This window comes from Danio rerio, chromosome 4, assembly GCF_052040795.2.
Source record: "Danio rerio strain M-AB ecotype USA chromosome 4, GRCz13ab, whole genome shotgun sequence".
NCBI lineage: Eukaryota > Metazoa > Chordata > Actinopteri > Cypriniformes > Danionidae > Danio > Danio rerio.
The window spans coordinates 69,645,001-69,662,725 of NC_141024.2; the positions used below are offsets into that span (position 1 = coordinate 69,645,001).

Below are 17,725 nucleotides of genomic sequence, written 5' to 3' on the forward strand. Positions count from 1 at the left end.
AAACAGAGATGAAGTTTCTAATTCAAATCAGAGCTAAACATGCTGTAGATTTTCAGTCTTTGTATCTTGAAGGCAATTTCACTTGTCTCCCAGACCGGGTAATGTACTCATGTGACTGAGACTCAGTGACTACAGTTTCTTGTGCGTCATTGTCCAGCATTGATGACGTGTCAGGGACATGCGAGTCTATCACATCACTGACTGTGTTGTCTGTCACAGTTGTGAAACTTTTCTCTCCGGTCTTGAGAATATGTTTCCTGTTTCTCCTGTATGTTCTTCCTTCTGGAGTTTGTATGATGAAGGATCTGGGATGTTCATGTTTTCGTGTGATTATTGCATGTTTCCAAACATCTCCTTGTTGCACTCTCACAGTTTCTCCAACATGGACATTTGGAAGTAGTCTTGTTTGTCTGTCAAAGTAAGACTTCTGCTTGTGTTGTCTTTGTTTCAATTTATGATGAATTTTTATGTTGTTTTCAGGTGTCAACAAAGTGACTGAGGTAGGTATCTTGGATTTGAGTCTGTGTCCCATCAATAACTGTGCTGGTGAGTACCCAATACCATCCAACGGTGTGTTTCTGTATTCCAATAAAGAAATGTAAGGATCATTTTTACCACACTGAGCTTTCTTCAGCAGGTTTTTTATGGTTTGGACTGCTCTCTCAGCCTGTCCATTCGACTGTGCGTGTCCCGGGCTGGATGTCACATGTTCAAATTCCCATGCTTTTGCAAAATTGCTGAACTCTGTGCTGGCATACTGTGGACCATTGTCTGAGACCACGGTATCCGGTATTCCATATCTTGCGAACATTGACTTCATTGCCATAATTACACTCTGAGCAGTTGTGTCAGACAGTTTGCTGATTTCTGTGAATTTAGAGTAGTAATCAACAGAAAGTAAGTAATTTGAACCATCAAAATGGAACAGGTCTGTACCAATTTTGGACCAAGGTCTTCCTGGTATTGGATGTGATATCATTGGCTCTCTTGGATTACTGTTCTTGTGTGCATTGCACACTGGACATTGTGAGACAAACTCTTCAATTTGAGTCGACATGTTTGGCCAATACAGAACATCCCTGGCTCGTTCCTTACACTTTACAACTCCAAGATGTGATTCGTGCATTTTTGTTAGCATTTCTTTTCTCAATTGACTTGGAACAATGATCTTTGCCGATTTAAAAAGAAGTCCAGAAGTGAAACTTATTTCTTCTTTGAAAGTCCAGTATGTCTGAATCTGTTTTGGAACTTCACTTTTTTCTTTAGGCCATCCACCCATTGTCATTTTGCACAGTAATTGCATTTCTTGATCAGTAGCTGTAGCTTTGCGAAAAACATTTAGTTTTTCTTCTGAAACAGGTAAGTATGTTGTTATGCAGCACAATTCCAGCTGTTGACCAAGCAAATCTTCTGTACACTCATTCAGGTATGCACGACTTAATGCATCAGCAATGTGCATTTCTTTACCTGGCTTGTAAACTACCTTCAGGGTGTATCTTTGAAGTCTGAGGAGCATGCGCTGCAATCTAGGTGGAGCTTGGTGCAGTGGTTTCTTAAAAATGATCTCCAATGGTTTATGATCACTTTCAACCTATACTTCTTTGCCATAGAGATATTGATGAAATTTTTCACATCCATAAACAATAGCAAGCAACTCTTTTTCAATTTGTGCGTAATTCTTTTGAGCATCTGTTAGCGCACGTGATCCATATGCCACTGGCTTTTTGTCTTGTAGAATAACTGCTCCAATCCCTTCTGAGCTGGCATCAACTGAAAGCGTGACAGGTTTCTGTACATTGAAGAATTGTAGTGTTGGTGCATTTGCTAACAAATTCTTCATTTTTGTGAAGCTTTTTTGTTGCTCTTCCTCCCAGTGCCACTGAATATCTTCTTCAAGCAGTTTTCTAAGAGGAGCACTGATATCGGATAGATTTGGAATGAATTTGGACAGGTATTGCACCATGCCCATAAATCTCATGAGTGCTTGTTTGTTTTCAGGTGGTGGCATTTTTACAATTGCTCTTATTTTTTCCTCATCTGGCTTGAGACCTTCCTCTGAGATGATATGTCCAAGATATCTTATTTCTAAAGTTCTTATTTGGCACTTGCTCTTGTTCAGTTTTAGATTACACTCTTTTGCTCTTTCCAGTAGCTTGATGAGTCTGTGATCATGTTCTTCTGTTGTTTCTCCCCATATGTCATCTATGACATTGACCACACCTTCAAGACCTTCTAACATCTGTGCAATCGCACGCTGGAACACTTCACTGGCTGAAGACACACCAAACGGTAAGCGAAGGAATCTATACCTGCCTATTGGTGTATTGAATGTACAGAGTTTGGAGCTTTCATCATCTAGCTTTATTTGCCAGAAACCTTGATTAGCGTCCAGGACTGAAAATATCTTGGCATTTGGCATGCTGGATACCACTTCTTCCACTGTCAGTAATGGATAATGCTCACGCTTAATTGCTTTATTGAGGTCCTGCGGATCCATACATATACGGATTTTGTTTGGTTTCACCACAGTTACCATACTATTCACCCAATCTGTCGGTTCTGTCTGCTTTACTATAACTCCCATACTTTCCATCTTGTGTAATTCTTCAACTATTTTGTCTTTAAGGGCTATTGGAACCTTTCTTGGTGGATGAATCACTGGTGACACATCAGGGTCTGTTTTGATGTGATGCACAGTTGGTAAGCAACCAAGACCACAAAACAAGACATCAAATCCTTTTAAAGGGTCAGCTTTATTTTCACTTTCACTTATTTCATGAATTCTTTTGACCATTCTTAGTTTTTCACAGGTTGTGCGTCCAAGTATTGCAGGTACGTTTCCATCCACCACTTGAAACTGATTGTTGTGCTTTTGTTTTCTGTAGGTGAAAGTTAGCTGTACTTGACCCACAGGCTACATCTTGTGGCCAGAATATGTAACTAGGTGACAGTTAGATTTCTTCAGTTTTCTTTGTGTTTCTAGTGTTGTGAACACATTGTGGGGCATTACATTACAGGCTGCTCCTGTGTCTAACTTGAATGTGACACTCTTGTTGTTTATTCTCAAGCTTTCAGTCCAGTTGTCCTTCAGATTTTGTGCTTCAGTGGTGACAGTGTGCACATTTTTCACTCTTTGATTTGTTTGCAGCTCAATAGTTCCTACAAAAAAATCACTTCGTTCATCATCACTTTGCTCATTTTCATCTATTGATTGTATTTTCTTTGTTGATACTTGAGTTTTGCACATTTTTGCAAAGTGATTCCTTTTGTTACAGGATTTACACACTTGTCCATACGCTGGGCACTTTTGGTATTCATGTTGATATCCACATCGTGAACATTTCACGTGTGTTTTGGACTGATTTTCCAAAGCGTGTTGTCTACTTTTCTGTTCAAACTGCACAGTTTTGCCTCTTTTCTTTGTATTTTTAACACTGCTTATTTTATTCACGTCAACTTCTTCAACAAGCATTTTCATTTGATTTGACGTAATTTCATTGGCTCTGCAGGTGTCTATTGCCTTTTCCAATGTGAGATCTGCCTCCCGCAACAGCCTTGCGCGAACATTGTCATCTTTTATCCCGCAAACAATTCTGTCCCTTATTAGCGAGTCAGTCAAATCACCGAATTCACAGTCTTTCGCCTTGTGTTTAAGATCCGTGACGTATGCATCAATTGTCTCTCCGGTACTTTGTGTTCTCGTGAAAAACATGTGACGAATATATGGCAGATTCTTTCTTGGCTCACAGTACTCTTTAAATTTCCTTTTAAGTGCTTCAGTCTTATTCACTTCTTCTGCGGTGAACTGGAATGTGTTATAAACTTTGATCGCTTCTTCACCCGCGATATGAAGAAAGGTTGCACACTGTACTGTTTCAGATTTCTCCGCCACTCCGCTAGCAATGAGGTATAATTCAAATTTCTGAAGCCATACCTTCCAATTCTCAGCCAAGTTGCCTTGAAGAGACAACACTGATGGTGGTTGCAGTAGTGACATCTTCTCAGTTGTGCTTTCCGTTTACGATCCCACTTCTGACACCATGTTATGTATTTTACATTTTTAAGTGATGTATAAGATGACACCAGAGTAGCCGTGCTGTTCCATGCTGTATTCTTTTATTAACTGAACTCAACATGATGACGTCACTCAGGTACGGGTAGCACACTCATACAAAATACATGACAGTCGGCAGGACTCGAACCTGCACGGAGAGACACCCAATAGATTTTGAGTCAATCACCTTAACCACTCAGCCACAACTACATGTACTGCCATGTCCTCATGGCTAGCACATGTGTGGTGCATCCAGATGAAACTTTCAGCAAGCGATAGCTCAACCGCAAAAGCTGTGGCTCCACAAAAAGACTCTTATATGCCCAAACAGGGACTTGAACCCTGGACCCTCAGATTAAAAGTTTGATGCTTTACTGACTGAGCCATCCAGGCTCCACGGCTATGCTTTTTCAGTAGGCAAGGTTTAGGGTTGTGGTCGGCGCAGACCTTTATGGTACACAAAAGTTTACTGTGACGTGGGGTTTAGGCATGTGGTTGGTGTGGATGTTGCTAAAACACGACAGGTTACTGTGAGGTTGGGTTAATGGTTGTTGTAGGTGTAGACATCAGTACAACACAATAGTTTTACTCCATGTCATGTAGGAGACATTAAATAGATCAATGATAACTGCAGAAGGTCTTTCTGCTGTTGTGGCAATGAATGGAGACTTAACAATTGAAAAGATTACTTCCATGCCTTACAAGCGTGACTTGATCAATGCTCATCTACACAGCATACTGGCATCAAAGGTCCCGTTGCTCATATCGAATCCCTAGTCTTCCAAACTTTTTTTTAGCACAGCCTGCACTGAAAGGTGGCTGGAGATTACGGATGGCAACACAGAGTGCAACACCAATGGCACCTTAAAAAAAAAAATCTGCCGTGACCCGGATTCAAACTGGAGTTGCTGCAGCCACAATGCAGAGTACTAATCACCATACGATCATGGCGAGCTACGGGACAATCACTGGACTTTCACTCTCTGTCAAATGTCTTTGAAAATGGAGGACCCCCCAGGGCAGCTAGCTAGCCTGCGCTGCCATTTTATTTTTGTTGCTTTTTCCTACCAGCATATTCCTTTTCCCAAGAAACACAGAAGTTGCAAACAATCAAGGAAGGTCGCAAACCAAATCATGCTCTCTGCTTGGCACATGTGTGGTGCATCCAGATGAAACTTTCAGGTAGCAATAGCTTAACCGCAAAAGCTGTGGCTCCACAAAAAGAGGCTTCTACGCCAAGACAGGGACTTGAACCCTGGAGCCTCAGAGTAAAAGTCTGATGCGATACCGACTGAGCTATCCAGGCTCCATGAGAATGCTTTACAAGTAGGCAAGGTTTAGGGTTATGGTCGGCGCAGACCTTTACGGCACACAAAAGTTTACCGTGACGTACAGTTTAGGCTTGTGGTTGGTGTAAATGTTGCTAAAACACAAAAGTTTACTGTGAGGTTGGATTTATGGTTGCTGTAGGTGTAGACATCAGTATAACACAATAGATTGGACTCAATGTCATGTAGGAGACATTAAAGGGCACCTATGGTAAAAAATCTACTTTTCAAGCTGTTTGGACAGATCTGTGTGTTGGTATAGTGTATAGACTGTCATACTGAGGTGATATGAACACACCCAGTCCTTTTTTTTTCAATTTAACTACAAAAAAAGGGTCGGCCAATTGGAGCTGTTTTCAAATCGATCGCACCATTACATAGGTGTGCGATCCCCCCGCCCACCGAATTGATTGACAGCTGCGCGCATTAACATGTTCCGGTAGTCACGTGTATATGTCAACAAGACCAGACAGACATACGCAAAGCAACCGGGAATAAAGGGTCTGTTCTGTTCGCTAGGATCAGCAATCATCATCAAATGTGATTAAGAGTAAGTTTCACATGTTTAAAGTGTTTTAAAACAGAGTATGTGTGTAATTAATAACAGCGATTTACTTCAGCTTTACTTCATCAGCACAGCTGCGTGTCAGAACAATTATAAAAGAAGACGCTTCAATCCCGGTTTGTGGAAGTTAAATCAGGTTTATTTTGTACATTAGCATAACAGATATCCACACAGTACTTGAGGTTAGCCTTAACTAAGCTAAGCGCGCTCTGTCTGTCTGTCTGCCTGCTTGCCTGCCTGTGTGTGCGTGTGTATCTGTGTGTGCGTGTGTATCTCTCTGTGTGTGTGTGTGTGCGCGTTAACTTCGTAACGATATTATGTGTGACTCATCAATGCAACATCACAATACTGATTAGTAAAGGTTAGTTCTTACTGTAGTATCTCACAAACGCTATGTGAGACCTTCTTCCTTTAAGTCTGTCTGTTGTCTGACGCAGCTGAGGGAGGAGGCATGTAGAAACAGTAGGCGGGCAGAACTCGGCTTAAAGGCGCAGTACGACAAAACCACCCCCTGATGGAAATCAGTATAAAACAGAATCTTGTAAAAGATATAATGAAAAATCTGATGGGTATTTTGATCTGAAACTTTATATACACTTTCTAGAGACGCAAAAGACTTATATTAAATCTAAAAAAAGGGGGAACCTAGGTGCCCTTTAAATGGATCAATGCAACTGCAGAAGGTCTTTCTGTTGTTGTGGCAATGAATGGAGACTTAACAATTGAAAATATTCCTTCCATGCCTTAGAAGCGTGACTTGATCAATGCTTATCTACACAGCATGCTGGCATCAAAGGTCCCGTTGCTCATATCGAATCCCTAGTCTTCCACTCTTTAGGAAACATTCAGAACGTTCCAGTGGCACAGCCTGCACTAAAAGGACGCTGGAGATTAAGGATGGCGACACAGAGTGCGACACCAATGTCACCTTAAAAAACCTGCTGTGACTCGGATTCAAACCGGGGTTGCTGCAGCCACAACGCAGAGTACTAACCACTATACGATCATGGCGAGCCACGGGATTATCGGGTATTGCTTTTTTTATATATATATATCAAAAATGAAAAACAATTACATTCAGGTAATAATACATGTAAATTATATAAAGCCATTTGAACATATGTATTCCCACCTAAAAAGTCTTTTTTCAAATACATCAATCTTGTCATTCATGTTACAATAATAGAAAAGAGTATTAAGCAGTTCAGACATTTTTCTTTGAAACAATTTACACACAGATATTTTGCTATTCTTTTCTTTAACAATATTCCTTCTATTCCATATCACATTTCACAAGTTTATGAACCTTGTGTTTTTACCTTCTGTTTTACAACCAAATAAAAATAATGTTTCCCATTCCTCATCAACAACCTCATTTTCAATCCCCATTTCATTTAGCATTTCTTTAATTTTTCCAATCAAACATTTTAACTCTTTGCATTTAAAAAACAAATGTAGTATACCTTCATCTTCTTCATTACAAACTTTACATCTTGCATCATTTGCCAAACCTATTTTACACAATCTCATTTCACTTAATAAACAGTTTTGTCTTAAAATGTAATCAAAATTCTCTAAAACGGGACTTTTCCACCAAGCTCTTAAATTTTGCCATATTTCCTTCTTTTCAATATTGGAATATAATCTTTTCCAGTACTCTTCTGCTTTGGGTGTAACAAAAACATCTTTACATAAACAAGAATAAAACATTTTCATTATACCATCTTTGAAAGCATATTGATTTTCTTTAAAGTTTATCACCCTTCCTTCATCTCTGTGCATTTCAAATTTATTTTCTATAATTTCTTTCCATTCTTTTGGTATATTTTTTTTCAAGTTGTTAAGCTGCTTTTCAATAACTCTTTTAGTTTCGTTTTCATAGTTTTCTATTATTGCATCTTTTATTACGTGCGCCTGTACATAACCAGGTATCACTTCATATAAAAATCTTTAATTTGCTTTATTCCTGCATTAAACCATTTCTTATAAAAAATTGTATTATTCCCTTCTTTAATGTATTCATTTAAAAACAGCGGTTGCTTTAAAATATCTTCTTTACTAAATGAACAATCAATATGCTTTCTAAAATCTCCCCATGCTTTAATAACCTCTTTATAGAATTCTGGAACTTTATTCATCATATTCTCTTTGGGCTTCATCCATAATATATATTCTTGTATTTCCCCACATTTATTTAAAAAATACCTCATCACATCTTTCCATACATGTTTTTCTTCTTTCCAATATTTATTTACAGTTTTAATTCTTATGTTTTTTATTCTGATTAGTGGATCAATTAAACCTAAGCCTCCTTCTTCAACTTTACCAATTATGGTGTCATACGCTATTTTGGAAGGTTTTCCATCCCATAAGAAATCTAAAACAATAGCTTTTATCTTTTTATACACACTCATTGGCAAACTCACTGTACCTAAAACATACCACATTTTTGATAAAAAATAAGGAATTTAAAACTAAAACTTTCCCCTTTAAAAACAAACTTCTTAATTTCCAGAAATGTAATCTTTTCTCCATTCCCTTTAAAACTTCCTCCCACATTAAATTCCTTGTTTCATTTTCATTTTCACCAACCCTTATACCTAACATTTTCATATCAACTTTCTCCTCTTTAAATTAGATTTTTTTCTGGTAAAACATTTATTTTTCCCAGTCTCATGTATTTAGTTTTTTCCTTATTAATTTTTGCTCCTGTTCCATTACAATATCTGTTTAAAATTTCCTCTGCTTTTTCAATACTTTTAATATCTTTTACTATTAAAGTAGTATCATCAGCATACTGAAATATTTTGTGTTCTAAGTCTGTTCCTTTTATACATAATCCTCGTATTTGCGTTTCGTTATCAATGGCTAATCCCAATGTTTCAGATACAAGTGTGTATAATAGTGCTGACATTGGACATCCTTGTCTTATTGATCTTGTTATTTTAAAATCTTTAGTTAAAAAACCATTTACTTTTATACAGCTTGTTATATCTGCATATAAACATTTTATCCATTGTAAGTATCTTTCTCCAAAACCAAATCTCTCCATTACATCCATCATATATTTGTGTTCCACTCTATCAAAAGCTTTTTCTAAATCGACACTGATTATATATCCTGTTTCTTTTTCCTCTCTCATATACCATATTATATCTCTTATATTGTTTATGACATCAGTTATGTCTCTTTTTAGAACTGCATATGCTTGATTTGTTTTGATTATGTTAGGTACAACTACTTTCAATCTATTAGCTAAAACCTTTGCTAAAATTTTATAGTCCGTGTTTAGCATGCTTAAGGGTCGATAATTTTTTAAGTCTCCTTTGTCTCCATTTCTTTTATAAATCATTTTCACCATTCCTTTCTTCATACTATTAGTTAACTCCCCTTTTTCATAAATATCACTGTATATTTCATTTAAAATAGGAATTAAAACATTTTTAAAAACTTTATAAAACTCAACTGGTAGTCCATCTATTCCTGGACTTTTCCCATTTCTCGACTGATCAATAGCTGTTTCTATTTCTAAATCTGTTATCTCACTCTCACACATTTCCTTGTCCTCTTTATTTAATTTTGCTGTTATTTTTTCTAATAAAAAATTTTCATCATTTAAATTAACTCCATTTTCTGTAAATAATTCCTTATAAAATCGTCTAGTTTCATTTAAAATTCCCTCTTTGTCTTCTACAGTTTTCCCATCTTGTGTTTTTATACATTTTATTATAGCTGCTCTCTGTCTTGTTTTTTCTAATTCATAAAAGTATTTTGTACTTCTTTCTCCTTCTACAATGTCTTTAGCTCTGCTTCTAATAATTACTCCTTTACACTTTTCTTCTTCAATTTTCTTCAGCTTTTCCTGTAATTCTATTATTTTGTCAACATTTATCCCATTTACTTTACTCATTTCTTCATTCCATTCTTTTCTAATTTTATTTTCCTTGAATTTTTTTGCCTTTTGTATTTTTTCTGATATATTTATTGAGTATTCTTTTATTCTATTTTTCAGATTATCCCACCATAAACCTGTTTCTGTTTCAAACATTTCATCATTCACACTATTAATTATTATATTTTCTATATCCATTTTATAACTTTCTATTTTTAACAGCTCAGTGTTGAGTATCCACACTCCTGGTCCTTTTTCAATCTCATTAAAATTCATTGTTATCCATAAAAAATCATGATCACTCTCACTATAGGTTTTATATAAAATTGTGTTAACATATTGTACTTCTTTTTTCTTACATAAAAACAAGTCAATTCTACTTTGCTTTAAAATCCTATTTGCAATTTCTCTTCTTGAATACTCTCTTTTCATACCATTCCGCTCTCTCCATACATCTACCAAATCACATTTTCTCATCAAATTTTGTAGTTCATTCCTCCCTCTGTCTGTTCTAAAATTCATTGAGTCATCTATATCTATTCTTTGCATGGCAATATTAAAATCTCCTAAAATAAATATGTTTTCATTCTTTTCAATTAGCTTATCTATTTCCTTATAAAAGTTATATTTGTCCTTTTCCTCATTTGGTGCATGTATGTTGCATACTCTAAAACTTTTCCCACCATACAGAACTTTTACAATTATTATTCTTCCATTAGTGTCTTTATAGTCTAATTCTACTTTCTCAAAAATCCCTCTTTTTATTAAAATTGCTACTCCTCTATTCTTTTCTATATTCCCATTACTAAATATTTCACCATTCCATAATTTTCTCATTTCATTTTTAATCTCATTTTCCCACTTTGTCTCTTGTAAACATAATATATCACACTTTTTTGTCAAACACGTTAATCTTTCAAACTTTTCACATTTGGACAATCCTCTTACATTCAATGATACCACACATACATTACTCATTAGTATAATTATTGGATAAACCAATAACCACCATTCATTCTGAGTCACTGTCACTTAAACAAATGTTTCTTGCATCTCCTTTTTCAAATTTCTTCCTTTCCATTCTTTCTTTAATCTCTTCTCTTCTTATTTTCTGCCGTTGTAGAACCATTTCAATGTTTAAGCCACTTTTAGATCTTGATTTTTAAATCTTTTATCTTTTTTCCTTTTTCTTTTTTTTCCAGTCCATAATTCCCCCTTTCAAAATCCATTCCTCTTACCTCATTTATTGCTCTTATTTCATTGTCCTCAGTCCTTGTTTTCTCCTGTCTCTCTTCAATGTCCAGTTCTGTAGTGTCCTCATCATATTGTTCGTCAGCAAATTGTCTATTATTTGGTTCTCCTTCTTCCTTGTTTGCTTCTTCTCCCAGTTCCATTTCTTTATCCTCTTGCTCATTTCTGTTCTCTTCTGTATTTTTTTCTTCTCCTGTTTTGTCCTCCTTCCTTTCTGTTGCCGTATTTTCAAGTGATGCTTGTATTTCCATCTTTTCAATTTCCTCCTCTTTTTCACAGTTACATCTTGTCGATGCCCTCTCGCAGCCCTGGCACTGCGGAACTTCGCAGTCCCGCACATAATGCCCCTGCTGAAGACATCTCCTGCATGTGAAATTTGGGCAGTCTTTCTTCTCATGCTCTGTACTTGAGCAAAGTCTGCACATTTTCAGTTGATTATCATGAATCACTCTGAAATATTGCATCCCTTCTTCCGTCATGAAGCCAACATTGTACGGTAAAGATTTCACTTCTTTGGGAAATTTTACTCTGACAAAGCGTGTTCCATCTGCCACCATTGTTCCCGGATGATATTTTCTTCTTATTGGAAGTATCGGAGTTACTCCCCAATTACTTAGTTTTTGTTGTATCTCCTCATCCTGTATATAACTGGGCAAGTTCAGGAAAGATACCATTTTTTCTGTTGCACACAGCTTTTTCATCTCACATTCTTCTCCATTAATCATCAGTCCGTTTAACAATATCTCGCATTCTTTTTCACTTTCCATTGTCAGTTCAAATTCATTGTTGTTTTTTCTTCTCAGTCCAAGTAATTTGCCAATCCCGACTTTGTCTTCCACTGCTTTGATTATGTTGTTTATAGTAGAGTTTTCAATGTCTCTTACCATCATTGTTAGTGTGGCTTCCTTCTTATATTCTCTTTGATATCTTGCTTGCTTCTTTAGTTTGTTCAGCATCTGTTGTTTTTGACTTAAAGCATTCCTTTGTCCTTCAATATTCTTTTCACTTTCAATACTTGCATTTGATTGTAGATCCCCTTTCTTTTCTTGACCACCTCCTTTCCCTTCTTTTTTCTTTGAAACAACTGTTGCCCATGTCTCCTTGCTGTTTTCTCCGGCATCTTCATTTCGAGTCCTTTCAAACATGTTTGTAGCATTTCCTTGCTCCCCGTTCCTTTGTTCATTCGTGTCCTGTCTATTCTCTTTCTCTGTTGTGTCCATGTTGTTGTTTTCTAACCCCAAAACAGTGTTACTGTTTGGGGTTAGTTAAAATTAATCTTTAACTGAAAAAACAATTAAAGTAAACTTTGTAATGCAAAATCTAAAAATAAAAAAACAAAACTGCAAAAATGGAAGAGCCTCTCTCTTCCTACTGCCACCTCACACTTCCTGCAGTGCACCAACTCTAACTCACACTAGAGGGCGTGTCCAGGGTGGTATGGCCGTAAGCGAAAGAGGCTGTCAAGCGTTGGCTATTTAAAGCAGCTGCCAAATGAAGCACTTCGAAAAGCTTACAGCACCTGGTATTCCCAGGCGGTCTCCCATCCAAGTACTAACCAGGCCCGACCCTGCTTTACTTTCGAGTTCAGATGAGATCGGGCATTTCCAGGGTGGTATGGCCGTAAGCGAAAGAGGGTGTCAAGCGTTGGCTATTTAAATCAGCTGCCAAATGAAGCACTTCGAAAAGCTTACAGCACCTGGTATTCCCAGGCGGTCTCCCATCCAAGTACTAACCAGGCCCGACCCTGCTTTACTTCCGAGTTCAGATGAGATCGGGCATTTCCAGGGTGGTATGGCCGTAAGCGAAAGAGGATGTCAAGCGTTGGCTATTTAAATCAGCTGCCAAATGAAGCACTTCGAAAAGCTTCAAGCACCTGGTATTCCCAGGCGGTCTCCCATCCAAGTACTAACCAGGCCGGACCCTGCTTTACTTCCGAGTTCAGATGAGATCGGGCATTTCCAGGGTGGTATGGCCGTAAGCGAAAGAGGATGTCAAGCGTTGGCTATTTAAATCAGCTGCCAAATGAAGCACTTCGAAAAGCTTACAGCACCTGGTATTCCCAGGCGGTCTCCCATCCAAGTACTAACCAGGCCCGACCCTGCTTTACTTCCGAGTTCAGATGAGATCGGGCATTTCCAGGGTGGTATGGCCGTAAGCGAAAGAGGGTGTCAAGCGTTGGCTATTTAAATCAGCTGCCAAATGAAGCACTTCGAAAAGCTTACAGCACCTGGTATTCCCAGGCGGTCTCCCATCCAAGTACTAACCAGGCCCGACCCTGCTTTACTTCCGAGTTCAGATGAGATCGGGCATTTCCAGGGTGGTATGGCCGTAAGCGAAAGAGGATGTCAAGCGTTGGCTATTTAAATCAGCTGCCAAATGAAGCACTTCGAAAAGCTTACAGCACCTGGTATTCCCAGGCGGTCTCCCATCCAAGTACTAACCAGGCCCGACCCTGCTTTACTTCCGAGTTCAGATGAGATCGGGCATTTCCAGGGTGGTATGGCCGTAAGCGAAAGAGGATGTCAAGCGTTGGCTATTTAAATCAGCTGCCAAATGAAGCACTTCGAAAAGCTTACAGCACCTGGTATTCCCAGGCGGTCTCCCATCCAAGTACTAACCAGGCCCGACCCTGCTTTACTTCCGAGTTCAGATGAGATCGGGCATTTCCAGGGTGGTATGGCCGTAAGCGAAAGAGGATGTCAAGCGTTGGCTATTTAAATCAGCTGCCAAATGAAGCACTTCGAAAAGCTTACAGCACCTGGTATTCCCAGGCGGTCTCCCATCCAAGTACTAACCAGGCCCGACCCTGCTTTACTTCCGAGTTCAGATGAGATCGGGCATTTCCAGGGTGGTATGGCCGTAAGCGAAAGAGGATGTCAAGCGTTGGCTATTTAAATCAGCTGCCAAATGAAGCACTTCGAAAAGCTTACAGCACCTGGTATTCCCAGGCGGTCTCCCATCCAAGTACTAACCAGGCCCGACCCTGCTTTACTTCCGAGTTCAGATGAGATCGGGCATTTCCAGGGTGGTATGGCCGTAAGCGAAAGAGGATGTCAAGCGTTGGCTATTTAAATCAGCTGCCAAATGAAGCACTTCGAAAAGCTTACAGCACCTGGTATTCCCAGGCGGTCTCCCATCCAAGTACTAACCAGGCCCGACCCTGCTTTACTTCCGAGTTCAGATGAGATCGGGCATTTCCAGGGTGGTATGGCCGTAAGCGAAAGAGGATGTCAAGCGTTGGCTATTTAAATCAGCTGCCAAATGAAGCACTTCGAAAAGCTTACAGCACCTGGTATTCCCAGGCGGTCTCCCATCCAAGTACTAACCAGGCCCGACCCTGCTTTACTTCCGAGTTCAGATGAGATCGGGCATTTCCAGGGTGGTATGGCCGTAAGCGAAAGAGGATGTCAAGCGTTGGCTATTTAAATCAGCTGCCAAATGAAGCACTTCGAAAAGCTTACAGCACCTGGTATTCCCAGGCGGTCTCCCATCCAAGTACTAACCAGGCCCGACCCTGCTTTACTTCCGAGTTCAGATGAGATCGGGCATTTCCAGGGTGGTATGGCCGTAAGCGAAAGAGGGTGTCAAGCGTTGGCTATTTAAATCAGCTGCCAAATGAAGCACTTCGAAAAGCTTACAGCACCTGGTATTCCCAGGCGGTCTCCCATCCAAGTACTAACCAGGCCCGACCCTGCTTTACTTCCGAGTTCAGATGAGATCGGGCATTTCCAGGGTGGTATGGCCGTAAGCGAAAGAGAGTGTCAAGCGTTGGCTATTTAAATCAGCTGCCAAATGAAGCACTTCGAAAAGCTTACAGCACCTGGTATTCCCAGGCGGTCTCCCATCCAAGTACTAACCAGGCCCGACCCTGCTTTATTTCCGAGTTCAGATGAGATCGGGCATTTCCAGGGTGGTATGGCCGTAAGCGAAAGAGGGTGTCAAGCGTTGGCTATTTAAATCAGCTGCCAAATGAAGCACTTCGAAAAGCTTACAGCACCTGGTATTCCCAGGCGGTCTCCCATCCAAGTACTAACCAGGCCCGACCCTGCTTTACTTCCGAGTTCAGATGAGATCGGGCATTTCCAGGGTGGTATGGCCGTAAGCGAAAGAGGATGTCAAGCGTTGGCTATTTAAATCAGCTGCCAAATGAAGCACTTCGAAAAGCTTCAAGCACCTGGTATTCCCAGGCGGTCTCCCATCCAAGTACTAACCAGGCCGGACCCTGCTTTACTTCCGAGTTCAGATGAGATCGGGCATTTCCAGGGTGGTATGGCCGTAAGCGAAAGAGGATGTCAAGCGTTGGCTATTTAAATCAGCTGCCAAATGAAGCACTTCGAAAAGCTTACAGCACCTGGTATTCCCAGGCGGTCTCCCATCCAAGTACTAACCAGGCCCGACCCTGCTTTACTTCCGAGTTCAGATGAGATCGGGCATTTCCAGGGTGGTATGGCCGTAAGCGAAAGAGGGTGTCAAGCGTTGGCTATTTAAATCAGCTGCCAAATGAAGCACTTCGAAAAGCTTACAGCACCTGGTATTCCCAGGCGGTCTCCCATCCAAGTACTAACCAGGCCCGACCCTGCTTTACTTCCGAGTTCAGATGAGATCGGGCATTTCCAGGGTGGTATGGCCGTAAGCGAAAGAGGATGTCAAGCGTTGGCTATTTAAATCAGCTGCCAAATGAAGCACTTCGAAAAGCTTACAGCACCTGGTATTCCCAGGCGGTCTCCCATCCAAGTACTAACCAGGCCCGACCCTGCTTTACTTCCGAGTTCAGATGAGATCGGGCATTTCCAGGGTGGTATGGCCGTAAGCGAAAGAGGGTGTCAAGCGTTGGCTATTTAAATCAGCTGCCAAATGAAGCACTTCGAAAAGCTTACAGCACCTGGTATTCCCAGGCGGTCTCCCATCCAAGTACTAACCAGGCCCGACCCTGCTTTACTTCCGAGTTCAGATGAGATCGGGCATTTCCAGGGTGGTATGGCCGTAAGCGAAAGAGGATGTCAAGCGTTGGCTATTTAAATCAGCTGCCAAATGAAGCACTTCGAAAAGCTTACAGCACCTGGTATTCCCAGGCGGTCTCCCATCCAAGTACTAACCAGGCCCGACCCTGCTTTACTTCCGAGTTCAGATGAGATCGGGCATTTCCAGGGTGGTATGGCCGTAAGCGAAAGAGGGTGTCAAGCGTTGGCTATTTAAATCAGCTGCCAAATGAAGCACTTCGAAAAGCTTACAGCACCTGGTATTCCCAGGCGGTCTCCCATCCAAGTACTAACCAGGCCCGACCCTGCTTTACTTCCGAGTTCAGATGAGATCGGGCATTTCCAGGGTGGTATGGCCGTAAGCGAAAGAGGATGTCAAGCGTTGGCTATTTAAATCAGCTGCCAAATGAAGCACTTCGAAAAGCTTACAGCACCTGGTATTCCCAGGCGGTCTCCCATCCAAGTACTAACCAGGCCCGACCCTGCTTTACTTCCGAGTTCAGATGAGATCGGGCATTTCCAGGGTGGTATGGCCGTAAGCTAAAGAGGATGTCAAGCGTTGGCTATTTAAATCAGCTGCCAAATGAAGCACTTCGAAAAGCTTACAGCACCTGGTATTCCCAGGCGGTCTCCCATCCAAGTACTAACCAGGCCCGACCCTGCTTTACTTCCGAGTTCAGATGAGATCGGGCATTTCCAGGGTGGTATGGCCGTAAGCGAAAGAGGGTGTCAAGCGTTGGCTATTTAAATCAGCTGCCAAATGAAGCACTTCGAAAAGCTTACAGCACCTGGTATTCCCAGGCGGTCTCCCATCCAAGTACTAACCAGGCCCGACCCTGCTTTACTTCCGAGTTCAGATGAGATCGGGCATTTCCAGGGTGGTATGGCCGTAAGCGAAAGAGGATGTCAAGCGTTGGCTATTTAAATCAGCTGCCAAATGAAGCACTTCGAAAAGCTTACAGCACCTGGTATTCCCAGGCGGTCTCCCATCCAAGTACTAACCAGGCCCGACCCTGCTTTACTTCCGAGTTCAGATGAGATCGGGCATTTCCAGGGTGGTATGGCCGTAAGCGAAAGAGGATGTCAAGCGTTGGCTATTTAAATCAGCTGCCAAATGAAGCACTTCGAAAAGCTTACAGCACCTGGTATTCCCAGGCGGTCTCCCATCCAAGTACTAACCAGGCCCGACCCTGCTTTACTTCCGAGTTCAGATGAGATCGGGCATTTCCAGGGTGGTATGGCCGTAAGCGAAAGAGGATGTCAAGCGTTGGCTATTTAAATCAGCTGCCAAATGAAGCACTTCGAAAAGCTTACAGCACCTGGTATTCCCAGGCGGTCTCCCATCCAAGTACTAACCAGGCCCGACCCTGCTTTACTTCCGAGTTCAGATGAGATCGGGCATTTCCAGGGTGGTATGGCCGTAAGCGAAAGAGGATGTCAAGCGTTGGCTATTTAAATCAGCTGCCAAATGAAGCACTTCGAAAAGCTTACAGCACCTGGTATTCCCAGGCGGTCTCCCATCCAAGTACTAACCAGGCCCGACCCTGCTTTACTTCCGAGTTCAGATGAGATCGGGCATTTCCAGGGTGGTATGGCCGTAAGCGAAAGAGGGTGTCAAGCGTTGGCTATTTAAATCAGCTGCCAAATGAAGCACTT

General features: G+C 40.8%; 28 non-coding genes and 2 pseudogenes across 28 annotated transcripts; all 30 read right to left on the reverse strand.

Annotated features, from left to right (window-relative positions):
• Positions 1–4,180: 4,180 nt before the first annotated feature.
• trnal-caa (transfer RNA leucine (anticodon CAA)) lies at positions 4,181–4,264 on the reverse strand. The gene has a single exon. It is a non-coding gene; the product is annotated as a tRNA-Leu (tRNA).
• An 8,333-nt stretch (positions 4,265–12,597) lies between these two features.
• LOC137493871 (5S ribosomal RNA) lies at positions 12,598–12,716 on the reverse strand. The gene has a single exon (XR_015489075.1). It is a non-coding gene; the product is annotated as a 5S ribosomal RNA (ribosomal RNA).
• A 58-nt stretch (positions 12,717–12,774) lies between these two features.
• On the reverse strand, positions 12,775–12,893 carry LOC141382924 (5S ribosomal RNA). The gene has a single exon (XR_015487867.1). It is a non-coding gene; the product is annotated as a 5S ribosomal RNA (ribosomal RNA).
• A 58-nt stretch (positions 12,894–12,951) lies between these two features.
• LOC141383912 (5S ribosomal RNA) lies at positions 12,952–13,070 on the reverse strand (annotated as a pseudogene).
• Positions 13,071–13,128: 58 nt separating this feature from the next.
• LOC141382925 (5S ribosomal RNA) lies at positions 13,129–13,247 on the reverse strand. The gene has a single exon (XR_015487868.1). It is a non-coding gene; the product is annotated as a 5S ribosomal RNA (ribosomal RNA).
• Positions 13,248–13,305: 58 nt separating this feature from the next.
• LOC141382926 (5S ribosomal RNA) lies at positions 13,306–13,424 on the reverse strand. The gene has a single exon (XR_015487869.1). It is a non-coding gene; the product is annotated as a 5S ribosomal RNA (ribosomal RNA).
• A 58-nt stretch (positions 13,425–13,482) lies between these two features.
• LOC141382927 (5S ribosomal RNA) lies at positions 13,483–13,601 on the reverse strand. The gene has a single exon (XR_015487870.1). It is a non-coding gene; the product is annotated as a 5S ribosomal RNA (ribosomal RNA).
• Positions 13,602–13,659: 58 nt separating this feature from the next.
• LOC141382928 (5S ribosomal RNA) lies at positions 13,660–13,778 on the reverse strand. Its single transcript, XR_015487871.1, has one exon. It is a non-coding gene; the product is annotated as a 5S ribosomal RNA (ribosomal RNA).
• A 58-nt stretch (positions 13,779–13,836) lies between these two features.
• Positions 13,837–13,955, reverse strand: LOC141382929 (5S ribosomal RNA). The gene has a single exon (XR_015487872.1). It is a non-coding gene; the product is annotated as a 5S ribosomal RNA (ribosomal RNA).
• A 58-nt stretch (positions 13,956–14,013) lies between these two features.
• On the reverse strand, positions 14,014–14,132 carry LOC141382930 (5S ribosomal RNA). The gene has a single exon (XR_015487873.1). It is a non-coding gene; the product is annotated as a 5S ribosomal RNA (ribosomal RNA).
• Positions 14,133–14,190: 58 nt separating this feature from the next.
• Positions 14,191–14,309, reverse strand: LOC141382931 (5S ribosomal RNA). The gene has a single exon (XR_015487874.1). It is a non-coding gene; the product is annotated as a 5S ribosomal RNA (ribosomal RNA).
• A 58-nt stretch (positions 14,310–14,367) lies between these two features.
• Positions 14,368–14,486, reverse strand: LOC141382932 (5S ribosomal RNA). Its single transcript, XR_015487875.1, has one exon. It is a non-coding gene; the product is annotated as a 5S ribosomal RNA (ribosomal RNA).
• A 58-nt stretch (positions 14,487–14,544) lies between these two features.
• On the reverse strand, positions 14,545–14,663 carry LOC141382933 (5S ribosomal RNA). The gene has a single exon (XR_015487877.1). It is a non-coding gene; the product is annotated as a 5S ribosomal RNA (ribosomal RNA).
• A 58-nt stretch (positions 14,664–14,721) lies between these two features.
• Positions 14,722–14,840, reverse strand: LOC141382934 (5S ribosomal RNA). Its single transcript, XR_015487879.1, has one exon. It is a non-coding gene; the product is annotated as a 5S ribosomal RNA (ribosomal RNA).
• A 58-nt stretch (positions 14,841–14,898) lies between these two features.
• LOC141383404 (5S ribosomal RNA) lies at positions 14,899–15,017 on the reverse strand. The gene has a single exon (XR_015485249.2). It is a non-coding gene; the product is annotated as a 5S ribosomal RNA (ribosomal RNA).
• A 58-nt stretch (positions 15,018–15,075) lies between these two features.
• On the reverse strand, positions 15,076–15,194 carry LOC141382935 (5S ribosomal RNA). The gene has a single exon (XR_015487880.1). It is a non-coding gene; the product is annotated as a 5S ribosomal RNA (ribosomal RNA).
• Positions 15,195–15,252: 58 nt separating this feature from the next.
• Positions 15,253–15,371, reverse strand: LOC141383914 (5S ribosomal RNA; annotated as a pseudogene).
• A 58-nt stretch (positions 15,372–15,429) lies between these two features.
• LOC141382936 (5S ribosomal RNA) lies at positions 15,430–15,548 on the reverse strand. Its single transcript, XR_015487881.1, has one exon. It is a non-coding gene; the product is annotated as a 5S ribosomal RNA (ribosomal RNA).
• A 58-nt stretch (positions 15,549–15,606) lies between these two features.
• LOC141382937 (5S ribosomal RNA) lies at positions 15,607–15,725 on the reverse strand. The gene has a single exon (XR_015487882.1). It is a non-coding gene; the product is annotated as a 5S ribosomal RNA (ribosomal RNA).
• Positions 15,726–15,783: 58 nt separating this feature from the next.
• Positions 15,784–15,902, reverse strand: LOC141382938 (5S ribosomal RNA). Its single transcript, XR_015487883.1, has one exon. It is a non-coding gene; the product is annotated as a 5S ribosomal RNA (ribosomal RNA).
• A 58-nt stretch (positions 15,903–15,960) lies between these two features.
• Positions 15,961–16,079, reverse strand: LOC141382939 (5S ribosomal RNA). Its single transcript, XR_015487884.1, has one exon. It is a non-coding gene; the product is annotated as a 5S ribosomal RNA (ribosomal RNA).
• A 58-nt stretch (positions 16,080–16,137) lies between these two features.
• Positions 16,138–16,256, reverse strand: LOC141382940 (5S ribosomal RNA). Its single transcript, XR_015487885.1, has one exon. It is a non-coding gene; the product is annotated as a 5S ribosomal RNA (ribosomal RNA).
• Positions 16,257–16,314: 58 nt separating this feature from the next.
• Positions 16,315–16,433, reverse strand: LOC141382941 (5S ribosomal RNA). Its single transcript, XR_015487886.1, has one exon. It is a non-coding gene; the product is annotated as a 5S ribosomal RNA (ribosomal RNA).
• A 58-nt stretch (positions 16,434–16,491) lies between these two features.
• Positions 16,492–16,610, reverse strand: LOC137493574 (5S ribosomal RNA). Its single transcript, XR_015487887.1, has one exon. It is a non-coding gene; the product is annotated as a 5S ribosomal RNA (ribosomal RNA).
• Positions 16,611–16,668: 58 nt separating this feature from the next.
• On the reverse strand, positions 16,669–16,787 carry LOC137493575 (5S ribosomal RNA). The gene has a single exon (XR_015487889.1). It is a non-coding gene; the product is annotated as a 5S ribosomal RNA (ribosomal RNA).
• A 58-nt stretch (positions 16,788–16,845) lies between these two features.
• On the reverse strand, positions 16,846–16,964 carry LOC137493576 (5S ribosomal RNA). The gene has a single exon (XR_015487890.1). It is a non-coding gene; the product is annotated as a 5S ribosomal RNA (ribosomal RNA).
• Positions 16,965–17,022: 58 nt separating this feature from the next.
• Positions 17,023–17,141, reverse strand: LOC137493577 (5S ribosomal RNA). Its single transcript, XR_015487891.1, has one exon. It is a non-coding gene; the product is annotated as a 5S ribosomal RNA (ribosomal RNA).
• A 58-nt stretch (positions 17,142–17,199) lies between these two features.
• LOC137493578 (5S ribosomal RNA) lies at positions 17,200–17,318 on the reverse strand. Its single transcript, XR_015487892.1, has one exon. It is a non-coding gene; the product is annotated as a 5S ribosomal RNA (ribosomal RNA).
• A 58-nt stretch (positions 17,319–17,376) lies between these two features.
• Positions 17,377–17,495, reverse strand: LOC137493579 (5S ribosomal RNA). Its single transcript, XR_015487893.1, has one exon. It is a non-coding gene; the product is annotated as a 5S ribosomal RNA (ribosomal RNA).
• A 58-nt stretch (positions 17,496–17,553) lies between these two features.
• Positions 17,554–17,672, reverse strand: LOC137493580 (5S ribosomal RNA). The gene has a single exon (XR_015487894.1). It is a non-coding gene; the product is annotated as a 5S ribosomal RNA (ribosomal RNA).
• Between the last annotated feature and the right edge of the window lie 53 nt (positions 17,673–17,725).